Raw genomic sequence first — 24,620 nt, forward strand, 5'->3', positions numbered from 1 at the left:
TGGTAGACGGGCAGGCAGGGCACTGTGTGGAACTGGCTGTGTCCACACACCCATGATAGACGGGCAGGGTTAGGGTTAGAGTTAGGGTTAGGGTTATGGTTAGATTTAGGGTGAGGATTAGGGTTAGGGTGAGGGTGAAGGTGAGGGTTAAGGTTAGGTTTAAGGTTAAGGTGAGGCTGAAGGTGAGGGTTAGTGTTAGTGTTAGGGTTAGGGTTAGGGTCAGGGTTAGGGGTTAGGGTAGTGTTATGGTTATGGTTAGGGTTAAGGGTTAGAGTTAGGTTTTGGGTTAGGGTGAGAGTTAGGGTTAGGGTTAGGGTGAGGGTTATGGTTAGGGTGAGGTTAAGGCTTAGAGTGAGGGTCAGGGTCAGTGTTAGGGTTAGGGTCAGGGTTAGGATTATGGTGAGGGTGAGGGTTAGGGTGAGTGTGAGGGTTAGAGTGAGGGTCAGGGTTAGAGTTAGGGTTATGGTTAGGATCAGGGTTAGGGTCAAGGTCAGGGTGAGGGTGTGGGTTAGGGTCAGGTTCAGGGTCAGGATCAGGTTCAGACCAGGGTTAGAGTTAGGGTCAGTGTTAGGGTTAGGTTTAGTGTCAGAGTTAGGGTAAGTTTCAGGGTTAGGTTTGCGTTTAGGTTTAGGGTTAGGGTTGGGGTTAGGGTTAGGTTTACGGTTGCGGTTAGGGTTAGGGTTAGGTGTAGGTTGAGGTTTAGGGTTAGGGTGTAGGTGAGGGTGAAGGTTAGTGTTAGGGTGAGGGTGAGGGTTAGGTTGAGGGTCATGTTCAGAGTTAGGGTTAGGATCAGGGTCAGGGTTAGGGTCAGGGTCAGGGTGAGGGTTGAGTTAGGGTCAGGGTCAGGGTCAGGGTCAGATCAGGGTTAGAGTTAGGGTCAGTGTTAGGGTTAGTTTTAGGGTCAGGGTTTGGTTAAGGGTCAGGGTTAGTGTTGGGTTTAGGGTTAGGGTTAGGGTTGGAGTTAGGTTTAGGGTTAGGGTTAGGGTTGGGGTTAGGGTTAGGGTTAGGGTTGGAGTTAGGGATGGGGTTAGGGTTAGGGTTAGGGTTAGGTTTGAGGTTAGGTTTAGGGTCAGGGTCAGAATCAGGATTAGGCTCAGGGTTAGTGTTAGGGTCAGGGTTAGGGTTAGGGTTGGGGTTAGAGTCAGGGTTAGGGTTGGAGTTGGTGTTAGGTTTGGGGATGGGGTTATTGTTAGCGTTAGGGTTAGGTTTAGCGTTAGGTTTGGGGTCAAGCAGGGGTTAGGATTACATTTAGTGTCTCGACCCGCGGGACCCTCTGTTACTCGCGGGGGCGAGGGGGACCGTGCCTGAAAGAGATGAGCGAGAGAAAGAAACGAGACCAAGGGAATGATTGGCAAGGTCTAGTTTACTTGGATTTTTAGTAGGTTTTATATACAGAAAACAAGGAAGTAGAAACAGAAAAATAGAATGGCGGAATAATGAGGCTTTCCTGTGGGCTAATCAGCCCCCATCAGCATCCCAATGGCACCTAAGCTCTTTGTGATGGATCACTCAACCCCAACGTGGCAGGGGGTTGGGAACAATTGCAGGTAGCATGCCCTGGAGCAAGCACGGCATGGAATGCATTCTTCTCGGAGCTATAGCTGGGGGGCTGGGTGCTATTTTCGTCTTAGGCTATTTTCCATGGGCGAGGCCCGTGGGTAGGACAAGTCAGGACAAGTCGTTGGAATGTGGAGGGTCTTAGTTTCCAACAACTGGCTGTGTCCACACACTCACGGGAGACCGGCAGGCAGGGAGCTGTGTTGAACTGGCTGTGTCCACACATTCATGGGAGACGGGTAGGCAGGGCGATGTATGGAAGGGGCTCTGTCCAATCACCCACAGGAGACAGGCAGGCACAGCGTTTTTGGAACTGGTTTTGTCCACTCATCCACGGGAGATGGGCAGGCAGGGCGTGGTGTGGAACTGACTGTGTACACAAACCGATGGGAGACAGGCAGACAGGGCGCTGTGTGGAACTGGCTGTGTACACTCACCCACGGGAGACGGGCAGTCAGGGCACGGTATGGAACTAGCAGTATCCAATCACCCACGAGAGACGGGCAGGCATGGCGCTGTGTGGAACTGGCTATGTCCACTCACCAACAGGAGACGGACAGGCAGGGCGCAGTGTGGAACTGGCTGTGTCCACTCACCCACGAGAGATGGGCAGGCAGGGCGCTGTGTGGTACTGGCTGTGTCCACTCACCCTTGGGAGACGGGTAGGCACGGCGCTGTGTGGAACTGGTTGTGTACACTCGGCCACGGGAGACAGGCAGGTAGGGTGCTGTGTTGAACTGGCTGTGTCCATACACCCACGCTAGAAGTGCAGGCACAGTGCTGTGTTGAACTGTCTCTGTCCACACAACCACGGCAGACGGGCATGCTGGGTGCTGTGTGGAACAGGCTGTGTCCACTCACCCATGGGATACGAGCAGGCAGGGCACGGTGTGGAACTAGCTGTGTCCAAAGAGCCACGGGAGATGGGCAAGCACGGCGCAGTATGGAACTGGCTCTGTCCACTCACCTTGGGAGACGGGCAGGCTGGGTGATGTGTGGAACAGGCTGTGTCCACTCACCCACGGGAGACGGGCAGACATGGTGCTGTGTTGAACTGGCTGTGTCCACACACTCACAGGAGACAGGCAGGCAGGGTGCTGTGTGGAACTGGCTGTGTCCTCACACCCACGGGAGATGGGCAGGTAGTGCGTTATGTGGAACTGGCTGTGTCCACTCACCCACGGAAGATGGGGAGGCACGAGGCTGTGTTGAACTGGCCATGTCCTCACACCCACAGGAGACAGCCAGGCAGGGCGCAGTGTGGACCTGGCTGTGTCCACTCACCCACGGGAGATGGGTGGGCACGGCGCTGTGTGGAACTGGCTGTGTCCACTCTCCCATGGGAGATGGGCAGGCAGGGCGCTGTGTGGAACTGGCTGTGTACACTCAGCCACAGGAGACAGGCAGGAAGGGTGCTGTGTTGAACTGACTGTGTCCATACACCCACGCTACAAGTGCAGGCACAGCGCTGTGTTGAACTGTCTCTGTCCACACAACCACGGCAGACGGGCATGCTGGGTGCTGTGTGGAACAGGCGGTGTCCACTCACCCATGGGATACGGGCAGGCATGGCATTGTTTGGAACTGGCTGTGTCCACTCACATTCGGGACAGGCAGGCAGGGCGCTGTGTGGAACTGGCTGTGTCCAGTCTCCCAAGGGAGACGAGCAGGCAGGGCACGGTGTGGAACTGGCTGTGTCCAAAAAGCCACGGGAGACGGGCAAGCATGGCGCAGGATGGAACTGGCTCTGTCCACTCACCTTGGGAGACGGGTAGGCTGGGTGATGTGTGGAACAGGCTGTGTCCACTCACCCACGAGAGACGGGCAGACATGGCGCTGTGTTGAACTGGCTGTGTCCACACACTCACAGGAGACGGGCTGGCAGGGCACTATGTGGAACTGGCTGTGTCCTCACACCCACGGGAGACGGGCAGGTAGTGCGTTGTGTGGAACTGGCTGTGTCCACTCACCCACGGAAGACGGGGAGGCACGAGGCTGTGTTGAACTGGCCGTGTCCTCACACCCACGGGAGACGGCCAGGCAGGGCGCAGTGTGGACTAGGCTGTGTCCACTCACCCATGGAAGACGGGTAGGCACGGCGCTGTGTGGAACTGGCTGTGTCCACTCACCCACGGGAGATGGGCAGGCAGGGTGCTGTGTGGAACTGGCTGTGTCCACTCACCCACGGAAGACGGGGAGGCACGAGGCTGTGTTGAACTGGCCGTGTCCTCACACCCACGGGAGACGGCCAGGCAGGGCGCAGTGTGGACCTGGCTGTGTCCACTCACCCATGGGAGACGGGTAGGCACGGCGCAGTGTGGACCTGGCTGTGTCCACTCATCCACGGGAGACGGGCAGGCAGGGTGCTGTTTGGAACTGGCTGTGTCCACTCACCCACGGGAGATGGGTAGTCATGGTGCTGTGTGGAACTGGCTGTGTCCCCTCACCCATGGGAGATGGGCAGGCAGGGTGCTGTGTGGAACTGGCTGTGTCCACTCACCCTTGGGAGACGGGTAGGCACGGCGCTATGTGGAACTGGCTGTGTACACTCAGCCATGGGAGACAGGCAGGTAGGGTGCTGTGTTGAACTGGCTGTGTCCATACACCCATGCTAGAAGTGCAGGCACAGCGCTGTGTTGAACTGTCTCTGTCCACACAACCACGGCAGACGGGCATGCTGGGTGCTGTGTGGAACAGGCTGTGTCCACTCACCCATGGGATACGAGCAGGCAGGGCACGGTGTGGAATTGGCTGTGTCCAAAAAGCCACGGGAGACGGGCAAGCATGGTGCAGGATGGAACTGGCTCTGTCCACTCACCTTGGGAGATGGGTAGGCTGGGTGATGTGTGGAACAGGCTGTGTCCACTCACCCACGAGAGACGGGCAGACATGGTGCTGTGTTGAACTGGCTGTGTCCACACACTCACAGGAGACGGGCTGGCAGGGCACTATGTGGAACTGGCTGTGTCCTCACACCCACGGGAGACGGGCAGGTAGTGCGTTGTGTGGAACTGGCTGTGTCCACTCACCCACGGAAGACGGGGAGGCACGAGGCTGTGTTGAACTGGCCGTGTCCTCACACCCACGGGAGAGGGCCAGGCAGGGTGCAGTGTGGACCTGGCTGTGTCCACTCACCCATGGGAGACGGGTAGGCACGGCGCTGTGTGGAACTGGCTGTGTACACTCACCCACGGGAGACAGGCAGGTAGGGTGCGGTGTTGAACTGGCTCTGTCCACACACCCACGCTAGAAGTACAGGCACTGCACTGTGTTGAACTGTCCACACAACCACAGTAGACAGGCATGCTGGGTACTGTGTGGAACAGGCTGTGTCCACTCACCCATGGGATACGGGCAGGCATGGCGCTGTGTTGAACTGGCTTTGCCCACACACCCACAGGAGACGGGCAGTCAGGTCGCCGTGTGGACCTGGCTGAGTCCACACACCCACGGGAGACGGACAGGCAGCACGTTGTGTGGAACTGGCTATGTCCCCTCACCCATGGGAGATGGGCAGGCAGGGCGATGTGTGGAACTGGCTGTGTCCAGACACACATGGGAGATGGGCAGGCACGGTGCTGTGTGGATCTGGCTGTGTCCAGACACACACGAGAGACGGGCAGGCAGGGCACTGTGTTGAACTGGCTGTGTCCACTGACCCACGGGAGATGTGCATGTTGGGCGGGGTGTGGAACTGGCTGTGTCCACACACTCACGGGTTAGTGGTAGGCAGGGCACTGTGTGGAACTGGCTGTGTCCAGACACTCATGTGAGACGGGCAGTCAGGGCGCTGTGTGGAACTGGCTGTGTCCACTCACCCATGGGAGATGGGTAGGAAGGGCCCTGCTTGGATCTGGCTGTGTCCACTCACCCAGGGGAGAGGGGCAAGCGACGCGCTGTGTGGAACTGACTGTGTCCAGACACAAACGGGAGACGGGCAGGCAGGGCCCTGTGTTGATCTAGCTGTGTCCACTCACCCACGGGAGACGGGCAGGCAGGGCACTGTGTGGAACTGGCTGTGTCCACTCACCCACGCGAGACGGGCAGGCAGGGTGCAGTGTGGAACTGGGTGTGTCAACTCACCCATAGGAGATGCGCAGATAGGGTGGGCTGGGGAACTGGCTGTGTCCACACACTCATGGGATAGTGGCAGGCAGGGCACTGTGTGGAACTGGCTGTGTCCACTCACGCAACGGAGATCGGCAGGTATGGTGTTGTGTTGAATTGGCTATGTCAACACAGCCATGGCAGACCGTCAGGCACGGTGCTGTGTGGAACTGGTTGTGTCCACTCACCGACGGGAGATGGGCAGGCACGGTGCTGTGTTTAACTGGCCGTTTCCTCACACCCACGGGAGACGAGCAGGAAGGGCGCTGTGAGGAACTGGCTGTGTCCACACACCGATGGGAGATGGCCAGGTAGGGTGCTGTGTGGAATTGACTGTGTCCACTCACCCACGGGAGACTGACAGGCAGGGTGCTGTGTGGAACTGGCTGTGTCCACACACCCACGGGAGATGGGCAGGCTGGGTGCTGTGTTGAAATGGCTGTGTCCACACACCCACGGGAGACAGACAGGCTGGGTGCTCTGTTGAAATGGCTGGGTCCAAACACCCACGGGAGAAGGGCAGGCAGGGTGCTGTGTGGAACTGGTTGTTTCCACTCACCCACGGGAGACAGGCAGGCACGGCGCTGTGTCGAACTGGCTGTGTCCACTCACCCAGGGGAGATGGGCAGGTAGGGTGCTGTGTTGAACTGCCTATGTCCACACACCCACGGGAGATGGGCAGGTAGAGCGCTGTGTTTAACTGGCTGTGTCCACTCACCCACACATGACGGGCAGGCAGGGCACTGTGTGGGACTGGCTGTGTCCTCACACCCACGCCAGATGGGCCAGTAGGGCGCACTGTGGAACTGGCTGTGTCCACTCACTCTCGGGTGATGGGCAGGTAGGGCGCGGTGTGGAACTGGCTGTGTCCACAGACCCACGTCAGACAGGCAGGTAGGGCGCACTGTGGAACTGGCTGTGTCCACTCACCCACAGGAGACGGGCAGGCAGGGCGCTGTGTGGAACTGGCTGTGTCCACTCACCCAAGGGAGACGGGCAGGCAGGGCGCTGTGTGGAACTGGCTGTGTCCACACACCCTCGGGTCGGGCAGGCAGTGCCCTGTGTGGATCTAACTGTGTCCACACACCCACGGGACACGGACAGGCAGGGATCTGTGTGGATCTGGCTGTGTCCACTCACCCACGGGAGATGAGCTGGCAGCGCGCTGTGTGGATCTGTCTGTGTCCCCTCACCCACAGGAGACGGGCAGACAGTGTGCTGTGTGGATCTGGCTGTGTCCACACACCCATGGGAGATGGGTAAGTACAGTGCTGTGTGGATCTGGCTGTGTCCACACACCCATGAGAGACGGGCAGGTAGGGTGCTGTGTTGAATCGCCTGTGTCCACACACCCACGGGAGACGGGCACGCAGAGCGCTGGGTTTAACTGGCTGTGTCCACTCACCCACATGTGACGGGCAGGCAGGGCACTGTGTGGGACTGGCTGTGTCCTCACACCCACGCCCGACGGGCCGGTAGGGCGCACTGTGGAACTGGCTGTGTCCACTCACCCTCGGGTGATGGGCAGGTAGGGCGTGGTGTGGAACTGGCTGTGTCCACAGACCCACGTCAGACAGGCAGGTAGGGCACACTGTGGAACTGGCTGTGTCCACTCACCCACAGGAGACGGGCAGGCAGGGCGCTGTGTGGAACTGGCTGTGTCCACACACCCTCGGGTCGGGCAGGCAGCGCCCTGTGTGGATCTAACTGTGTCCAAACACCCAAGGGACACGGACAGGCAGGGATCTGTGTGGATCAGGCTGTGTCCACTCACCCACGGGAGACGGGCAGGCAGAGCGCAGTGTGGATCTGTCTGTGTCCACTCACCCACGGGAGACGGGCAGACAGGGTGCTGTGTGGATCTGGCTGTGTACACACACCCATGGGAGACGGGTAGGTTGGGTGCTGTGTTGAATTGGCTATGTCCACACACCCACGAGAGACGGGCAGAGAGGGTGCTGTGTGGAACTGGCTGTCTCCACACACCCATGGGAGACGGGCAGAGAGGGCGCTGTGTGGAACTGGCTGTGTCCACACACCGATGGGAGACGGCCAGGTAGGGTTCTGTGTGGAATTGGCTGTGTACACTCACCCACGGGAGACAGACAGGCAGGGCGCTGTGTGGAACTGGCTGTGTCCACACACCCACAGGAGATGAGCAGGCTGGGTGCTGTGTTGAAATGGCTGTGTCCACACACCCACGGGAGAAGGGCAGGCAGGGTGCTATGTGGAACTGGTTGTTTCCACTCACCCACGGGAGACAGGCAGGCACGGCGCTGTGTCGAACTGGCTGTGTCCACTCACCCAGGGGAGATGGGCAGGTAGGATGCAGTGTTGAACTGCCTGTGTCCACACACCACGGGAGATGGGCAGGTAGAGCGCTGGGTTTAACTGGCTGTGTCCACTCACGCACACGTGATGGGCAGGCAGGGCACTGTGTGGAACCTGCTGTGTCCTCACACCCACGCCAGACGGGCCGGTAGGGCGCACTGTGGAACTGGCTGTGTCCACTCACCCATGGGAGATGGGCAGGTAGGGCGCGGTGTGGAACTGGCTGTGTCCACACACCAACGGGAGACGTGCAGACAGCGCGCTGTGTGAAACTGGCTGTGTCCACTCACCCAAGGGAGACGGGCAGGCAGGGCGCGGTGTAAAACTGGCTGTGTCCACACACCCTCGGGTCGGGCAGACAGCGCCCTGTGTGGATCTAACTGTGTCCACACACCCACGGACACGGACAGGCAGGGATCTGTGTGGATCCTGCTATGTCCACTCACCCACGGGAGACGGGCAGGCAGGGCGCTGTGTGGAACTGGGTGTGTCCACTCACCCACGGTGGACGGGCAGGTAGGGCACTCTGTGGAACTGGCTGTGTCCACTCACCCTTCGGAGACCGGCAGGCAGGGCGCAGTGTGGATCGGGCTGTGTCCACTCACCCATGGGAGATGGGCAGCTAGGGCACAGTGTGGATCTGGCTGTGTCCACACACCCATGGGAGACGGGCATGTAGGGCGCTGAGTGGAACTGGCTGTGGCCACTGACCCACGGGAGTTGGGCATGAAGGGTGCTGTGTGGATCTGGCTTTTTCCACACACCCATGGGAGACAGGCAGGCAGGGCGCTCTATGGATCTGGCTGTGTCCACTCAGCCACGGGAGAGGGGCAGGCAGGGCGCTGTGTGGATCTGGCTGTGTCCACTCACCCACGAGAGATGGGCAGGTAGGGCGCTGTGTGGAACTGGATGTGTCCACTCAGCCACGGGAGACAGGTAAACAGGTCGCTGTTTGGATCTGGCTGTGTCCACACACTCATGGGAGAGTGGCTGGCACAGCACTGGGTAGAACTCGCTGTGTCCACTCACCCACGGGAGACAGGCATTCAGTGCGCTGAGTGTAACTGGCTCTGTCCACTCACCCACCGGAGATGGGCAGGCAGGGTACTGTGTGGATCTGGCTCTGTCCACACACCCACGGGAGACGGGCAGGCAGTGCGCTGTGTGTTACTGGCTATGTCTACTCACCCACGGGAGATGGGCAGGTAGGGCGCTGTGTGGATCTGGCTGTGTCCATACACCCATGAAAAACGGGCAGGCAGGGCGCTGTGTTGAACTGGCTGTGTCCACTCACTCACCGGAGACGGGCAGGTAGGGCGCTGTGTGATTCTGGCTGTGTCCACACACCCACGGGTGATGGGCAGGCAAGGGGCTGTTTGGAACTGGCTGTGTCGACTCACCCACGGTAGACGGCCAAGTAGGGTGCAGTGTGGATCTGGCTGTGTCCACACACCCACAAGAGACGGGCAGGTAGGACGCTGTGCGAATTGGCTCTGTTCACTAACCCACGGGAGACGGGCAAGCAGGGTACTGTGTGGATCTGGCTGTGTCCACACACACAAAGGAGACGGGCAGGCTGGGGTCTCTGTGGAACTGGCTGTGTCCACTCACCCACTGGAGACAGGCAGGTAGGGGGCTGTGTGGATCTGGCTGTGTCCACACACCCACGGGAGACGGGCAGGTAGGGCGCTGTGTGGAACTGGCTGTGTCCGCTGACCCACGGGAGACGGGCAGGCAGGGTAATGTGTGGATCTGGGTGTGTCCACTCACCCATGGGAGATGTGCAGGCAGGGCGCTGTGTGGAACTGGCTGTGTCCTCTCACCCATGGGAGACGGGCAGTCAGGGCACAGTGTGGAGCTGGCTGTGTCCACACACCCATGGGAGACAGGCAGGCAGGGCACTGTGTGGATCAGGCTATGTCCACTCATCCACGGGAGATGGACAGGTAGGGTGCTGTTTGGAACTGGCTGTGACAACTCACTCACCAGAGACGGGCCGGCAGGGTGCTGTGTTGAACTGGTTGTGTCCACTCATCCACCAGAGACGGGCAAGTTGGGTACTGTGTGGTTCTGGCTTTGACCACACACCCACGGGATACGTGCAGGCAGGGCTCTCTGGGTAACTGGCTGTGACCACTCACCCACGGGAGAGGGGCATGTAGGGCGCTGTGTGGAACTGGCTGTGTCCACTCATCCACGGGAGACGGGCAGGCAGTGCGTTGTGTGGATCTGGCTGTGTCCATTCACCCATGGGAGATGGTCAGTTATGGCACTGTGTGGATCTGGCTGTGTCCACACACCCTCGGGAGATGGGCAGGCAGGATGCTGTGTGGAACTGGCTGTGTCCACTCACCCACGGGAGATCTCATGTAGGGCGCTGTATGTATCTGGCTGTGTCCACATACCCACGGGAGACAGGCAGGCAGGGAGCTGTGTGGAATTGGCTGTGTCCACTGGACCACGGGAGATAGGCATGATGGGCGCTGTGTGGAACTGGCTGTGTCCACAAACCCATGGGAGACGGGCAGGTAGGGCACTGTGTGGAACTGGTTATGTCCACTCACACACGGGAGATGGCCAGGCAGGGCACAGTGTGGATCTGGCTGTGTCCACACACCCACAGGAGACGGGAAGGCAGTGCGCTGTATGGATCTAGCTGTGTCCACACACCCACGGGAGATGGGCAGGCAGAGCGCTGTATTGAACTGGCTGTGTCCACTCAGCCATGGGAGAAGGGCAGGCAGGGTGCTGTGTGAATCTGGCTATGTCCACTCAACCACGGGAGATGCGCAGGTAGGGCGGGGTGTGGAACTAGCTGTGTCCACACACTCACGGGAAAGTGGCAGGCTGGGAGCTGTGTTGAATTGGCTGTGTCCACTCACCCACGGGAGACGGGATGGTAGGGCACTATGTGGAACTTGCTTTGTCCACTCACCCACGAGAGATGGGCAGGTAGGGTGCTGTGTGGAACTAGCTGTGTCCGCTGACCAACGGGAGATGGGCAGGCAGGGTGCTGTGTAGATCAGGCTGTGTCCACACACTCACGGGAGAGTGGCATGCAGGGCGCTCTGTGAAACTTGCTGTGTCCACTCAACCACGGGAGATGGGCAGGCAGGGCGCTGTGTGGAACTGCCTGTGTGCACTCACCCATGGGAGATGGGCAGGGAGGGCGCTGTGTGGATCTAGCTGTGTCCACACCCACAGGTGATGGGCAGGCAGGGCGCTGCGTGGATCTTGCTGTGTCCACACACCAACGGGAGATGGGCAGGCAGAGCGGTGTGTGGAACGGTCTATGTCCACTGAGCCATGGGAGACGGACAGGCAGGGCACTGTGTGGATCTGGCTGTGTCCACTCACCCACGGGAGATGGGCAGGTAGGCCGGGGTGTGGAACTGGCTATGTCCATACACTCACGGGTGAGTGGGAGGCAAGGCGCTGCGTGGATCTAGCTGTGTCCACACATCCACAGGAAAAGGGCAGGCAGTGCGCTGTGTGGAACTGGCTATGCCCACACACCCACGGGTGACGGGCAGGCAGGGCGCTGTGTGGATCTTGTTGTGTCCACACACCCATGGGAGATGGGCAGGCAGAGCGCTGTCTGGAACGGGCTGTGTCCACTGAGCCATGGGAGACGGGCAGGCAGGGCGCTGTGTGGATCTGGCTATGTCCACACACCCACGGGAGATGGGCATACAAGGCACTGTGTGGATCTGGCTGTGTCCACACACCCATGGGAGACGGTCAGGCAGGGCGCTGTGTGGAACTGGCTGTGTCCAGTCACCCACCGGAGACGGGCATGTAAGGCGCTGTGTGGATCTGGCTGTGTCCACTCACCCACAGGAGATGGGCAAGCAGGGCGCTGTTTTGATCTGGCTGTGTCCACTCACCCACCGGAGACGGGCATGTAGGGCGCTGTTTTGATCTGGCTGTGTCCACTAACCCACGGGAGATGGGCAAGCAGGGCGCTGTGTGGATCTGGCTGTGTCCACATACCCACAGGAGACGGGCAGGCCGAGCGCTTGCAGAACTGGCTGTGCGCAGTCAGTCACGGGAGAAGAGCTGGCCGGTAGCTGTGTGGATCTGGCTGTGTCCAGTCACCCACGGGAGAAGACCAGGTAGGGCAGGCTGTGGAACTGGCTGTGTCCACACACTCACAGGAGAGTGGCAGACAGCGCTCTGTGGATCTGGCTGTGTCCACTAACCCAGGGGACACGGGCAGGCAGGGGGCAGTGTGGAACTCGCTATGTCCACTCATGAAACGGAGACGGGCAGGTAGGGCGCTGTGTGGATCTGGCTGTGTCCACACACCCACGGGAGATGGGTAGGTAGGGCGCTATGTGGATCTGGCTGTGTCCACACACATATGGGATAGTGGCAGGCAGGGTGCTGTCTGGAACGGGCCGTGTCCACTCACCCATGGGAGACGGGCAGGCAGGGCACTCTGTGGAACTGGCTGTGTCCACTCACCCACGGGGGATGGGCAGGTGCGGCGCTGTGTGGAATTGGCTTTCTCTACTCACCCACCGGAGACGGGCAGGTAGGGTGCCGTGTTGAACTGGGTGTGACTACGAAACCAGGAAGGACGTGTAGGCAGGGTGCTGTGTGGAACTCGCTGTGTCCACTCACCAAACGGAGACGCGCAGGTAGGGCGCTGTGTGGAACTGGCTGTGTCCACTCAGGCACGGGATCCGGGCAGGCCGGGCGCAGTGTGGATCTGGCTGTGTCCACACACCCACAGGAGATGGGCCGGTAAGTCGGGGTGTTGAACTGGCTGTGTCCACACACTCACGGGAGCATGGCAGGCAGGGCGCTGGGTGGAACTGGCTGTCTCCACTCAAACAATGGAGACAGGCAGGTAGGGCGCTGTGTGAAACTGGCTATGGCCACTCACCTTCAGGAGATAGGCAGGTAGGGCGCTCTGGGGAACTGGCTGTGTCCACTCAGCCACGGTAGACTGGTAGGTATTCATTTACCTCTCATGTTGTTCCAGCGTATTGTGGGGGTACCAATGTTAAGGTCGGGTACGTTGCCCTCTCCCACCCTCCCCCCAGGGTGGTTGGGGTCCAATCCAGCCCCGGCCAGGCCAGGCCCAGGCCCCTTGGACTGGGCCACAGGAGGACACAGAGCAGGGTCCCGGCCCCACTCAGTCAGCGGCGGCGGCGGCGCGCTGGGGGTGGGGGGTATGGGGGCGGGGAGGTGAAGGAGGCCAGGCGAGGAGAGGAGGGGGGCTGGAAGGTCTCCACCTTGGCGGGTCCAGCCGTGGAGGCGCATCTTGTGTGAGTGTGAGTGAGTGAGTGAGTGAGTGTGAGTGTGTGTGTATAGAGAGACAGCCCCCAACACCGGCCCGCCGCTCACCTGCCCGCCCCGCCCCGCCCATCACCCCGGTCCCTCGGAGCCCGCCGGACCCGGCCGGCGAACTCAACAGGCCCGGCCCCCGCGGGGCCTGGGGCAGGAGGAGGCGGCGGGGAAGCGCAGAGAGGCTCGGCTTCTTGAGCGGGGCAGGGGCGCCCTCCGCCGTCCACGGCCACACCACCCCGAACGCGCCCCATCTCGTCTGATCTCGGAAGCTAAGCAGGGTCGGGCCTGGGAATACCGGGTGCCATAGGCTTCTTCTTTTTTTTTTGGCCTCTTGTTCTGTCCCCTTTCTGGGAGCGCGGCGGCGGCCCGGGCTGGGGGTCACCCCCACCCTCAGCGCCCGCCGCGGTGCCTGGCGCCCCAGCCCGCACCGTGGGGCCTCCTCTTGTCCCGAGCCGCGACACCGCCGCCACGCGGCAGCATGCGTGGCTTCTGGACTGTCAGGTCTCAGACCAAAGGTCTGCTCTGTGCGAACCGACACGCTGGAGGAAACCTTGAGAGCCTGAGAGGGGAGGGAGTTCCAGAAGAAGGCCAGGATGTCATTTTGAGGGAGTATGTGACCAGAACTCTTCCCGTTGCTTTTGGGGTTCTATGGGCTACACGTAGGAATCTTTGGGGGTGGCACCTGATGTTGGGGGATCCGGAGTCACACCCAGACCTGCTCCACAGGCCTCCTTTTACTTTTCTCTTCGGATTCATTTTTTTTTTTTTTTTTTTTTTTGAGACAGAGTCTTGGTTTGTTGCCCAGGCTAGAGTGAGTGCCGTGGCGTCAGCCTAGCTCACAGCAACTTCAAACTCCTGGGCTCGAGTGATCCTTCTGCCTCAGCCTCCCGGGTAGCTGGGACTGCAGGCATGCGCCACCATGGCCCGCTAATTTTTTATATATATATCAGTTGGCCAATTAATTTCTTTCTATTTATAGTAGAGACGGGGTCTCGCTCTTGCTCAGGCTGGTTTTGAACTCCTGACCTTGAGCAATCCGCCCGCCTCGGCCTCCCAAGAGCTAGGATTACAGGCGTGAGCCACAGCGCCCGGCCGGATTCATTATTTTTAAAAAGTGTCTCTTATCTCTATTATTGCATTTTCCTTTCTCTCTCTTTTCAAGCAGATGATGGGAGTCCAAGTATTAAGGTGACATGTGTTGCCCGTGCCCCCCTCCCCCCCCCGTGTTCTTATTCATTTACCTCTCATGTTGTTCCAGCATATTGTGGGGGCACCAATGTTAAGGTCGGGTGCGTTGCCCTCTCCCAGCCTCCCCCCTCGGGTCAGAGCTTCAAGTGCGCCCATCCCCCAGTCGGTGCGCACCCACCCCATTCCTAATGGATGTGTATGCCCATCCCCTCCCCCCACCCGCCCGACACCCACCCGAAGAAGGTGATTCCTCTGTGTCCACTTAGGTGTCCATCGGTTCGTACCCATTTGCTGGTGAGCGCGAGCACGTGGTGCTCGTGTGTCCATTCTTGGGATACTTGGCTTACTGGAACGGGTTCCAGCTCTGGCCAGGAGAACCACGAGAGGTGCCCCCTCACCGCTGCTCCTCATAGCCGAATAGCACTCCGTGGTGTCCACGCGCCACATTTTATTTACCCACTCGTGGGTCGATGGGCACTCGGGTCGCTTCCAGGTCTTTGCGATTGTGACTTGTGCCCTGACTCTAACCCTAACCCTTACCCAGCCCGTCTCCTCCACGGCCCCTGCCTGACTGACTCCTTCCCGCCCGGCCTGTCACCTGTCACCGTCCTCTGCCCCTGCCTGACACGCTCCTCCCCGCCCGGGCCGTCACCGTCCTCGGCCCCTGCCTGACGGGGCTCCTCCGTCGCCTGGGCCTTCCAAGGGCTTGGTGTGGACGCTGGTTCCAGGACGCCCTCCCAGGAACCCGGTAGCAGGGCGGCCGCAGCGTCTCGCGCAACCCAACCGTCCGCCGGCTGGCCGCCTTCGCTAAGTGGCCTGCGGGGGACGTGCTCCCGCTGTGCCGTGGGGGCCCAGCCTGGTGTCTTCTCTGAGGCCCCGCGGCTGCCGCTCCCCGCAAGGGGATAGCCGCGGAGGTGGGGACCGCCTCCTCATGGGGACGTACACCCAGCTCTCCACGTCGGATTCCGGGGCTCTCTGTCCTGCCAGAAGGCCCAGCTGGCCTGTGGGTCCTTAGAGTGGCAAAAACATCCGAAAACTGAGATTGAGTTTTCGGGTCCGGTGGGTGTCTGCACTTTTGTGCTGGGCACCCCAGGGAGGCCCGGGGGCTGGCTGGACAACGCGGTCTGCTGGGCTGGGGGGGGGTTTGGAGGAGCAACTGATGCCCTTTGCACTTTGGGTAGCAAGTGTCTGAGGTGTCTCTGGGCCCTGTGCCATGTGGGGGCGGGGGCGGGGTGGGAGGAGGAGGAGGAGGAGGAGGAGCAGGAGGAGGAGGAGGAGGAGGAGGTGGGAAGGGCCCTGGCCTGCAGTCGTGTTCCCCGGGGTGGCACAGCATGTGGCTTCTTCCACAGGCTGCTTGGCCTGGGCTCCCTGCACCTGGGACTTTGGAGGACTGGCCCTGTGCTTGCCAACACTTCCTGCAGGGACCCAGAGCTGGGAGGTTGCATCTCTTAGCCCTGGGTCGGGCAGAGCCCCAGCGGGCCATGCCCACAACCTCTCTCAGCACGGGTCCCCCAGAAGGCTCCTTTGGGACCAGGATTCTCTTGCGGGTGACTCTTTAAGGTCTGGCCCCTGGATGGAGGGGCACCAGGAGTAGAGGAGCAGGAAGGGGAAGGGGGTGGCCATGCGAGGGGACACTTTGAGGCCAAGTCCCAGCTTCAGCCTGATCCTCCTGGGAACCCCGGGGTGGACATCACACCTCCTGGTTGCCCCGCTCTGAGACAAGGAGCCGGGCTTCGCATTCCCACAGCAGCCAGTCGTGGGCTGAGGACACCCGGGGCGTTGGGAACTCCCTGGCTTCTCCTTGGATTAACATCTGGAGCTGCTTGTGAATTGCGCCGCCACACACACCCGAGTGCAGGTGTCTTCCGCACAGACTGCGGGCCTCGCTCTTCTGAACGCCGCTAGCTCGCCACCCACCCACGGGAGAACCTGGTCAGGGTACTTTCTCTCGGGGGCAGACTCTCCTCCGGGCGGGCGACCGGTGTCTCTGTTTGCTCGTTTCTTTCTTCCATTTCGGGAAAGGCTTCCTTACTGGGTGTGGAAATCTCCTATGCCTTTCCTCGCCTATTCTGTCAGCTCTAAAATTCTCTTTCGGTTGCCACCCTCACAGATGGATTAGGAAACTCTTTGCGGTGCACTCATTAGTGAAATGACCTCAATGACGCTGGAATCCAATATCTAATCGCCGATTTCTAGCGAGTCCACACGCCAGGGTGGTTGGGGTCCAATGCAGCCCCGGCCAGGCCCAGGCCCCTTGGACTGGGCCACAGGAGGACACAGAGGAGGGTCCCGGCCCCCACGAAGCGGTGCCGGCAGTTCTCCAAGGGCTTGGGTGTTTTCCAGAGGGAGGAGATGGAGGGGACTGATTTCTTCAGCGCCCCACAAACCACGCCACCCCACCCCACCCATGGGACACATCCGGAGAGAGAGAGACGCCCCATACACTCGCTCCCCTCCCCCATGCGCTGTGCCCCAGCCCTGGCCCGGGGGAATAGGCGGCCGCCGGGCCACAGGGTGGGGGGCGCAGCTGAAAGGGGTTGTGGGGGAGGGCGGCCCCTGGCTGGGGTCAAAGGGCGAGCGCCCCGCCCGCCCGTGCGCAGTCAGCGGCCGCGGCGCGCTGGGGGTGGGGGGCGGGGAGGTGAAGGAGGCCAGGCGAGGAGAGGAGGGGGGCTGGAAGGTCTCCACCTTGGCGGGTCCAGCCGTGGAGGCGCATCTTGTGTGAGTGTGAGTGAGTGAGTGAGTGAGTGTGAGTGTGTGTGTATAGAGAGACAGCCCCCAACCCCGGCCCGCCTGTCACCCCCGTCCCTCGGAGCCCGCCGGACCCGGCCGGCGAACTCAACAGGCCCGGCCCGGCCCGGCGCGGGGCCTGGGGCGGGAGGAGGCGGCGGGGAAGCGCAGAGAGGCTCGGCTTCTTGAGCGGGGCAGGGGCGCCCTCCGCCGTCCACGGCCACACCACCCCGAACGCGCCCGATCCCGTCTGGTCTCGGAAGCTAAGCAGGGTCGGGCCTGGTTAGAACTTGGATGGGAGACCGCCCGGGAATACCGGGTGCCCTAGGCTTCTTCTTCTTTTTTTTTTTTTTTTGCCGCGGGTTCTGTCGCGTTTCTGGGAGTGCGGGGGCGGCCCGGGGTGGGGGTGACCCCCACCCTCAGCGCCCGCCGCGGTGCCTGGCGCCCCAGCCCGCACCGTGGGGCCTCCTCTTGTCCCGAGCCGCGACACCGCCGCCACGCGACAGCATGCGTGGCTTCTGGACTGTCAGGTCTCAGACCAAAGGTCTGCTCTGTGGGAACCGACACGCTGGAGGAAACCTTGAGAGTCTGAGAGGGGAGGGAGTTCCAGAAGAAGGCCAGGATGTCATTTTGAGGGAGTATGTGACCAGAACTCGTCCCGTTGCTTTTGGGGTTCTATGGGCTACACGTAGGAATCTTTGGTGGTGGCACCTGATGTTGGGGGATCCGGAGTCACACCCAGACCTGCTCCACAGGCCTCCTTTTACTTTTCTCTTCGGATTCATTTTTTTTTTTTTTTTTGAGACAGAGTCTCGGTTTGTTGCCCAGGCTAGAGTGAGTGCCGTGGCGTCAGCCTAGCTCACAGCAACTTCAAACTCCTGGGCTCGAGTGATCCTTCTGCCTCAGCCTCCCGGGTAGCTGGGACTGCAGGCATGCGCCACCATGCCCCGCTAATTTTTTATATATATATCAGTTGGCCAATTAATTTCTTTCTATTTATAGTAGAGACGGGGTCTTGCTCTTGCTCAGGCTGGTTTTGAACTCCTGACCTTGAGCAATCCGCCCGCCTCGGCCTCCCAAGAGCTAGGATTACAGGCGTGAGCCACAGCGCCCGGCCGGATTCATTATTTTTAAAAAGTGTCTCTTATCTCTATTATTGCATTTTCCTTTCTCTCTCTTTTCAAGCAGATGATGGGAGTCCAAGTATTAAGGTGACATGTGTTGCCCGTGCCCCCCTCCCCCCCCCCCGTGTTCTTATTCATTTACCTCTCATGTTGTTCCAGCATATTGTGGGGGCACCAATGTTAAGGTCGGGTGCGTTGCCCTCTCCCAGCCTCCCCCCTCGGGTCAGAGCTTCAAGTGCGCCCATCCCCCAGTCGGTGCGCACCCACCCCATTCCTAATGGATGTGTATGCCCATCCCCTCCCCCCACCCGCCCGACACCCACCCGAAGAAGGTGATTCCTCTGTGTCCACTTAGGTGTCCATCGGTTCGTACCCATTTGCTGGTGAGCGCGAGCACGTGGTGCTCGTGTGTCCATTCTTGGGATACTTGGCTTACTGGAACGGGTTCCAGCTCTGGCCAGGAGAACCACGAGAGGTGCCCCCTCACCGCTGCTCCTCATAGCCGAATAGCACTCCGTGGTGTCCACGCGCCACATTTTATTTACCCACTCGTGGGTCGATGGGCACTCGGGTCCCTTCCAGGTCTTTGCGATTGTGACTTGTGCCCTGACTCTAACCCTAACCCTTACCCAGCCCGTCTCCTCCACGGCCCCTGCCTGACTGACTCCTTCCCGCCCGGCCTGTCACCTGTCACCGTCCTCTGCCCCTGCCTGACACGCTCCTCCCCGCCCGGGCCGTCACCGTCCTCGGCCCCTGCCTGACGGGGCTCCTCCGTCGCCTGGGCCTTCCAAGGGCTTGGTGTGGACGCTGGTTCCAGGACGCCCTCCCAGGAACCCGGTAGCAGGGCGGCCGCAGCGTCTCGCGCAACCCAACCTTCTGCCGGCTGGCCGCCGTGGCTAAGTGGCCTGCGGGGGACGTGCTCCCGCTGTGCCGTGGGGGCCCAGCCTGGTGTCTTCTCTGAGGCCCCGCGGCTGCCGCTCCCCGCAAGGGGATAGCCGCGGAGGTGGGGACCGCCTCCTCATGGGGACGTACACCCAGCTCTCCATGTCGGATTCCGGGGCTCTCTGTCCTGCCAGAAGGCCCAGCTGGCCTGTGGGTCCTTAGAGTGGCAAAAACATCCGAAAACTGAGATTGAGTTTTCGGGTCCGGTGGGTGTCTGCACTTTTGTGCTGGGCACCCCAGGGAGGCCCGGGGGTGAGGGTCCGGTGGGTGTCTGCACTTTTGTGCTGGGCACCCCAGGGAGGCCCGGGGGCTGGCTGGACAACGCGGTCTGCTGGGCTGGGGGGGGGTTTGGAGGAGCAACTGATGCCCTTTGCACTTTGGGTAGCAAGTGTCTGAGGTGTCTCTGGGCCCTGTGCCATGTGGGGGCGGGGGCGGGGTGGGAGGAGGAGGAGGAGGAGCAGGAGGAGGAGGAGGAGGAGGAGGTGGGAAGGGCCCTGGCCTGCAGTCGTGTTCCCCGGGGTGGCACAGCATGTGGCTTCTTCCACAGGCTGCTTGGCCTGGGCTCCCTGCACCTGGGACTTTGGAGGACTGGCCCTGTGCTTGCCAACACTTCCTGCAGGGACCCAGAGCTGGGAGGTTGCATCTCTCAGCCCTGGGTCGGGCAGAGCCCCAGCGGGCCATGCCCACAACCTCTCTCAGCACGGGTCCCCCAGAAGGCTCCTTTGGGACCAGGATTCTCTTGCGGGTGACTCTTTAAGGTCTGGCCCCTGGATGGAGGGGCACCAGGAGTAGAGGAGCAGGAAGGGGAAGGGGGTGGCCATGCGAGGGGACACTTTGAGGCCAAGTCCCAGCTTCAGCCTGATCCTCCTGGGAACCCCGGGGTGGACATCACACCTCCTGCTTGCCCCGCTCTGAGACAAGGAGCCGGGCTTCGCATTCCCACAGCAGCCAGTCGTGGGCTGAGGACACCCGGGGCGTTGGGAACTCCCTGGCTTCTCCTTGGATTAACATCTGGAGCTGCTTGTGAATTGCGCCGCCACACACACCCGAGTGCAGGTGTCTTCCGCACAGACTGCGGGCCTCGCTCTTCTGAACGCCGCTAGCTCGCCACCCACCCACGGGAGAACCTGGTCAGGGTACTTTCTCTCGGGGGCAGACTCTCCTCCGGGCGGGCGACCGGTGTCTCTGTTTGCTCGTTTCTTTCTTCCATTTCGGGAAAGGCTTCCTTACTGGGTGTGGAAATCTCCTATGCCTTTCCTCGCCTATTCTGTCAGCTTTCAAATTCTCTTTCGGTTGCCACCCTCACAGATGGATTAGGAAACTCTTTGCGGTGCACTCATTAGTGAAATGACCTCAATGACGCTGGAATCCAATATCTAATCGCCGATTTCTAGCGAGTCCACACGCCAGGGTGGTTGGGGTCCAATGCAGCCCCGGCCAGGCCCAGGCCCCTTGGACTGGGCCACAGGAGGACACAGAGGAGGGTCCCGGCCCCCACGAAGCGGTGCCGGCAGTTCTCCAAGGGCTTGGGTGTTTTCCAGAGGGAGGAGATGGAGGGGACTGATTTCTTCAGCGCCCCACAAACCACGCCACCCCACCCCACCCATGGGACACATCCGGAGAGAGAGAGACGCCCCATACACTCGCTCCCCTCCCCCATGCGCTGTGCCCCAGCCCTGGCCCGGGGGAATAGGCGGCCGCCGGGCCACAGGGTGGGGGGCGCAGCTGAAAGGGGTTGTGGGGGAGGGCGGCCCCTGGCTGGGGTCAAAGGGCGAGCGCCCCGCCCGCCCGTGCGCAGTCAGCGGCCGCGGCGCGCTGGGGGTGGGGGGCGGGGAGGTGAAGGAGGCCAGGCGAGGAGAGGAGGGGGGCTGGAAGGTCTCCACCTTGGCGGGTCCAGCCGTGGAGGCGCATCTTGTGTGAGTGTGAGTGAGTGAGTGAGTGAGTGTGAGTGTGTGTGTATAGAGAGACAGCCCCCAACCCCGGCCCGCCGCTCCCTGCCCGCCCCGCCTGTCACCCCCGTCCCTCGGAGCCCGCCGGACCCGGCCGGCGAACTCAACAGGCCCGGCCCGGCCCGGCGCGGGGCCTGGGGCGGGAGGAGGCGGCGGGGAAGCGCAGAGAGGCTCGGCTTCTTGAGCGGGGCAGGGGCGCCCTCCGCCGTCCACGGCCACACCACCCCGAACGCGCCCGATCCCGTCTGGTCTCGGAAGCTAAGCAGGGTCGGGCCTGGTTAGAACTTGGATGGGAGACCGCCCGGGAATACCGGGTGCCCTAGGCTTCTTCTTCTTTTTTTTTTTTTTTTTTGCCGCGGGTTCTGTCGCGTTTCTGGGAGTGCGGGGGCGGCCCGGGGTGGGGGTGACCCCCACCCTCAGCGCCCGCCGCGGTGCCTGGCGCCCCAGCCCGCACCGTGGGGCCTCCTCTTGTCCCGAGCCGCGACACCGCCGCCACGCGACAGCATGCGTGGCTTCTGGACTGTCAGGTCTCAGACCAAAGGTCTGCTCTGTGGGAACCGACACGCTGGAGGAAACCTTGAGAGTCTGAGAGGGGAGGGAGTTCCAGAAGAAGGCCAGGATGTCATTTTGAGGGAGTATGTGACCAGAACTCGTCCCGTTGCTTTTGGGGTTCTATGGGCTACACGTAGGAATCTTTGGTGGTGGCACCTGATGTTGGGGGATCCGGAGTCACACCCAGACCTGCTCCACAGGCCTCCTTTTACTTTTCTCTTCGGATTCATTTTTTTTTTTTTTTTTTGAGACAGAGTCTCGGTTTGTTGCCCAGGCTAGAGTGAGTGCCGTGGCGTCAGCCTAGCTCACAGCAACTTCAAACTCCTGGGCTCGAGTGATCCTTCTGCCTCAGCCTCCCGGGTAGCTGGGACTGCAGGCATGCGCCACCATGCCCCGCTAATTTTTTATATATATATCAGTTGGCCAATTAATTTCTTTCTATTTATAGTAGAGACGGGGTCTCGCTCTTGCTCAGGCTGGTTTTGAACTCCTGACCTTGAGCAATCCGCCCGCCTCGGCCTCCCAAGAGCTAGGATTACAGGCGTGAGCCACAGCGCCCGGCCGGATTCATTATTTTTAAAAAGTGTCTCTTATCTCTATTATTGCATTTTCCTTTCTCTCTCTTTTCAAGCAGATGATGGGAGTCCAAGTATTAAGGTGACATGTGTTGCCCGTGCCCCCCTCCCCCCCCCGTGTTCTTATTCATTTACCTCTCATGTTGTTCCAGCATATTGTGGGGGCACCAATGTTAAGGTCGGGTGCGTTGCCCTCTCCCAGCCTCCCCCCTCGGGTCAGAGCTTCAAGTGCGCCCATCCCCCAGTCGGTGCGCACCCACCCCATTCCTAATGGATGTGTATGCCCATCCCCTCCCCCCACCCGCCCGACACCCACCCGAAGAAGGTGATTCCTCTGTGTCCACTTAGGTGTCCATCGGTTCGTACCCATTTGCTGGTGAGCGCGAGCACGTGGTGCTCGTGTGTCCATTCTTGGGATACTTGGCTTACTGGAACGGGTTCCAGCTCTGGCCAGGAGAACCACGAGAGGTGCCCCCTCACCGCTGCTCCTCATAGCCGAATAGCACTCCGTGGTGTCCACGCGCCACATTTTATTTACCCACTCGTGGGTCGATGGGCACTCGGGTGGCTTCCAGGTCTTTGCGATTGTGACTTGTGCCCTGACTCTAACCCTAACCCTTACCCAGCCCGTCTCCTCCACGGCCCCTGCCTGACTGACTCCTTCCCGCCCGGCCTGTCACCTGTCACCGTCCTCTGCCCCTGCCTGACACGCTCCTCCCCGCCCGGGCCGTCACCGTCCTCGGCCCCTGCCTGACGGGGCTCCTCCGTCGCCTGGGCCTTCCAAGGGCTTGGTGTGGACGCTGGTTCCAGGACGCCCTCCCAGGAACCCGGTAGCAGGGCGGCCGCAGCGTCTCGCGCAACCCAACCGTCCGCCGGCTGGCCGCCGTGGCTAAGTGGCCTGCGGGGGACGTGCTCCCGCTGTGCCGTGGGGGCCCAGCCTGGTGTCTTCTCTGAGGCCCCGCGGCTGCCGCTCCCCGCAAGGGGATAGCCGCGGAGGTGGGGACCGCCTCCTCATGGGGACGTACACCCAGCTCTCCATGTCGGATTCCGGGGCTCTCTGTCCTGCCAGAAGGCCCAGCTGGCCTGTGGGTCCTTAGAGTGGCAAAAACATCCGAAAACTGAGATTGAGTTTTCGGGTCCGGTGGGTGTCTGCACTTTTGTGCTGGGCACCCCAGGGAGGCCCGGGGGTGAGGGTCCGGTGGGTGTCTGCACTTTTGTGCTGGGCACCCCAGGGAGGCCCGGGGGCTGGCTGGACAACGCGGTCTGCTGGGCTGGGGGGGGGTTTGGAGGAGCAACTGATGCCCTTTGCACTTTGGGTAGCAAGTGTCTGAGGTGTCTCTGGGCCCTGTGCCATGTGGGGGCGGGGGCGGGGTGGGAGGAGGAGGAGGAGGAGCAGGAGGAGGAGGAGGAGGAGGAGGTGGGAAGGGCCCTGGCCTGCAGTCGTGTTCCCCGGGGTGGCACAGCATGTGGCTTCTTCCACAGGCTGCTTGGCCTGGGCTCCCTGCACCTGGGACTTTGGAGGACTGGCCCTGTGCTTGCCAACACTTCCTGCAGGGACCCAGAGCTGGGAGGTTGCATCTCTCAGCCCTGGGTCGGGCAGAGCCCCAGCGGGCCATGCCCACAACCTCTCTCAGCACGGGTCCCCCAGAAGGCTCCTTTGGGACCAGGATTCTCTTGCGGGTGACTCTTTAAGGTCTGGCCCCTGGATGGAGGGGCACCAGGAGTAGAGGAGCAGGAAGGGGAAGGGGGTGGCCATGCGAGGGGACACTTTGAGGCCAAGTCCCAGCTTCAGCCTGATCCTCCTGGGAACCCCGGGGTGGACATCACACCTCCTGCTTGCCCCGCTCTGAGACAAGGAGCCGGGCTTCGCATTCCCACAGCAGCCAGTCGTGGGCTGAGGACACCCGGGGCGTTGGGAACTCCCTGGCTTCTCCTTGGATTAACATCTGGAGCTGCTTGTGAATTGCGCCGCCACACACACCCGAGTGCAGGTGTCTTCCGCACAGACTGCGGGCCTCGCTCTTCTGAACGCCGCTAGCTCGCCACCCACCCACGGGAGAACCTGGTCAGGGTACTTTCTCTCGGGGGCAGACTCTCCTCCGGGCGGGCGACCGGTGTCTCTGTTTGCTCGTTTCTTTCTTCCATTTCGGGAAAGGCTTCCTTACTGGGTGTGGAAATCTCCTATGCCTTTCCTCGCCTATTCTGTCAGCTTTCAAATTCTCTTTCGGTTGCCACCCTCACAGATGGATTAGGAAACTCTTTGCGGTGCA

At 61.1% G+C, this 24,620-nt stretch overlaps 2 pseudogenes; both read left to right on the forward strand.

The window, feature by feature from the left end:
- Nucleotides 1-17,420: 17,420 nt before the first annotated feature.
- Nucleotides 17,421-17,539, forward strand: LOC142871613 (uncharacterized; annotated as a pseudogene).
- Nucleotides 17,540-21,430: 3,891 nt separating this feature from the next.
- On the forward strand, nt 21,431-21,549 carry LOC142871724 (uncharacterized; annotated as a pseudogene).
- Nucleotides 21,550-24,620: the final 3,071 nt, after the last annotated feature.

Source organism: Microcebus murinus, chromosome 6, assembly GCF_040939455.1.
Source record: "Microcebus murinus isolate Inina chromosome 6, M.murinus_Inina_mat1.0, whole genome shotgun sequence".
Classification (NCBI taxonomy): domain Eukaryota; kingdom Metazoa; phylum Chordata; class Mammalia; order Primates; family Cheirogaleidae; genus Microcebus; species Microcebus murinus.